Below are 3,256 nucleotides of genomic sequence, written 5' to 3'. Positions count from 1 at the left end.
GTACAATCTACATATAGAGACACAGCACAACGTGGAACTTTATCTTATGCAGTGAATTGGGGCAAATATGCTGAAGAGGAATATCAAACTCACAAAGCAAAGGTCACGGATCTACTCTCGAACGCAACTCTGCCTACGTCCACAAACATGTGATACGTAGGTTATCCAAATCTTTCTTTCATATCCACCACTAAAACTCTACTTAATCAACTCTTTTCACAATCTGGTATCCTTTTCTATATCTAGTGTCTCCATAACTCGATACAGGTGCAACATTTGGGAATCCGCATCGTGGCTAGTAGAGTCCTACTTGTGTGTGTGTTGCGCACCACATTTATAATTAGGAGGCTATAGCATATGTTCCATTCTCAAATATTCTTGTCACATGTTCGAACTACATTCCTCCTACGCTCAAAAGTTTAGTCATACCTATATAAAAATCCCATAATCTTTCAAACATCCCTTCTACCCCAAAATCTTCAAAACATCTCGTAGACATAGTCCTTTTTATACTAATATGGTTCTAATTTTCCCATGGTCATATTGGTCGGTCGGGACAAAATTGCCGATTATGTCAACTTTCTTGCCCGAAAATTCTTACAGCGTCTCCGGTCAACGAGGGGCATCTGTTGACACGCAATTTTGTCCAACTTTTCCTTCAATTAATTTACCCGCGTGTCTTGATCGTTAATAATTTGAAAGAATTATTTCTTTTATGTTATTTTAGTTTTATCAACAAATTTACTTGACAAAGCACTACATTCATATTTTCAATAAGCAGTTGTATTATATATCTGAAAGTGGTTAATCCTAGTCCAAACTATTAAGATGAAGATGTATAAATAAATTAATTAAAGGAGGAAAAGATCCATGATTTGCAGCCCAATCCGTCAAATTGAGCCCAAACATTAGGCCCAAACTTTGAACCCAATATACCCACCTTCAGATTATCTAAACCCATTTGGTAGGTCTTTCATTTTCGTTCAAGGGAGCCGCCCCTATTGTTTTCTTCTCCCACTTTCTATTCCAAAAAAAGATCCTCATTTACATCAACCATGGAAGAAATTTCCTCCCTATTTTCATGATATGGGTCTGTCGTCTACCTTGCTGAGCCCATCTCCTTCACGTGAAACTGAAAAGAAAAATGACTTTCCCCTTTCTACCACTTTCTTTCGGTCTTTCCATGGTAACAGGTTTGTTGCACCATTTGGGTGAAAAACGTCCACCAACAAAGCTGCTCCCTTGCTCCACCCCATGATTTCTCTTGCGACAATTTTTGAATTTAAAAAGTCTCAAGAGCCCTAGACCTTTGGGGGCTATATATATATGCCTTAAACATTCAGCCGAAAAAAGAAAGAAAAAGACCCGGGAACTTTACCACACTTAACATTTCTATCTTTCCCCTACTACTCTAAATCTTAGATTTGTTCAAATTCCACTCTGTTTCGGTAGACCCTAGCTGTAACAGAGTTGTGTATTTGTGTCGAGGTTCCGATCTGTCCTTAACTAGAGAGTAGATTCGAGACCCCGAAGACCTCAGTTCACTGCACCCATAAGAGGTAAAATTCGATGATATTCTGATTTGTGGTTCTGTTAAGATCCTGTTCGTTTAGAAAAATCGTGGCCTAGTGCCCTGCTATTACCTTTTGTGATTTAAATCTGTGCTATCAGCTACTGTTTTCTTTTTTTAGCTCTCTCAAAGGCTATTTGTTTTGACTAATATAGAAATCATGTTTTTTTTTATTAAAGTGTGACTATCAATATTCGCACTAGAATTCATATATATAAAGTAATCTGGAAGTTTAGAATGAGAGTTAATATGTTTTGTTTGATGTTCAGTGATTTGGCACGATTTGTAGTCTTGAGCATTTAGATAAAAAAAAAGATTAGAATTGTACATTACATTTACGCTAATATTAAGAAGCGGACAAATAGAAGTAACCGATTAAAACATAAATATGCATAAGCATGACAAAGGGCAAGTAAATTACTCTGCATGGCTGTCCACATTCCCTTTTTTGCAAATCATGAACCTGCTCCCTTATATCATGACTGCTTTGAAATATTAGTTAAAATTAGGGACATAAATGAATTGTTATGTTCAGGTATCCTTCATGATAAATCTTTAGAATAAAAGAGATTATTTGTTTGTATGCATAAGGATTAATTCCATTCGAGTTAATGCATTTTCCCTAGTTCATTGCACTTACAAAAGGTAATATCGCTTCTCCTTCGTTTTCGCTTTTCTCTCAGATTCACGGTTTAATTTTAGGCAATTTTGACCAGTTTCATCTCTGTTGGGGTTCTTCATTGGTGTTTATGTTAATTTATGTGACTAGTGAGTTTCAGTACTTATTTGCTTGGCTGTTTGAATTAGAATAGGTTAGAGCATTCAGATTACTTATCAGGAAAACAAAACTGTTTGTTTGTTCACTAATTCGATGTAGATATTGGTGTAGCATAGTTCCAGTTTTGAGTAGCTTGTTAATGATTGATACGAATCTGACTTCGGACTAAGTGCCATTATGTAGTCTCTAGCTGGTGGCTGCCCTGTTCAGTCTATTTTGATAATTAGTCGAATTTGTGGATTAGTGGTTACAATATTCTTAGTGTGGTTGTCTCAATCTCACTCTGCTCTAACTAAAGATAACAGCTAAATATGTTCCTAGGGTGGCTAATCAGTTGCTTAAGTTATGGTTTAGGATTTTCCTCTATCTCTCCGAGTCATCATGTTTTCTTCAACAACTATCCTCTCTGCATTCAGTTTTAATCACATGCACTTGTTTCTCTTAAATATGAATTGGTGATGGGCATTTGTTAAAATCCTTTTAAGTTTTCTTGTTAAATTATTATCTACATTTTGTCCCTGTAATGTTGATAGAACAGACAGGGACATCAAAACCCCATCAGGGTGTGATGATTTGTCGATGGGAATCTCTCTGATGGGAATCCTTGAATGTTTGCTTGTCTCGCTGATTTAATTTGTGTTCTGTAAATGATGTAATACACTTTGATAAGAAAACACGAATGAAAATTTTCTTTGCTTCCAACAAGTCGTAATTTAATGCCACTATCGTTGGATGTGCAGATCTGGATATTGACAACAAGTCGTAATAAGAACCATGATTTAGGATTATATGTGACTGCCTTTAACACTCATTTTTGAGTAGTGTATGATGTCGGAGTATGTCTCTTTACATTGTATTTCCAAAAAGTCCAAATTCTGTTTACTCTTTGGTTTATTTGTCACTTGTAA

The 3,256-nt window shown here is 36.0% G+C and overlaps 1 non-coding gene across 1 annotated transcript; it reads left to right on the top strand.

The window, feature by feature from the left end:
- The first annotated feature begins 2,862 nt into the window (after window positions 1–2,862).
- On the top strand, window positions 2,863–2,949 carry LOC132620693 (small nucleolar RNA R44/J54/Z268 family). Its single transcript, XR_009575131.1, has one exon. It is a non-coding gene; the product is annotated as a small nucleolar RNA R44/J54/Z268 family (small nucleolar RNA).
- Window positions 2,950–3,256: the final 307 nt, after the last annotated feature.

This window comes from Lycium barbarum, chromosome 11 (genome assembly GCF_019175385.1).
Source record: "Lycium barbarum isolate Lr01 chromosome 11, ASM1917538v2, whole genome shotgun sequence".
Classification (NCBI taxonomy): domain Eukaryota; kingdom Viridiplantae; phylum Streptophyta; class Magnoliopsida; order Solanales; family Solanaceae; genus Lycium; species Lycium barbarum.
The sequence above is the reverse complement of the archived record's forward strand: the minus strand, read 5'-3'. Positions and strand labels throughout refer to the sequence as shown.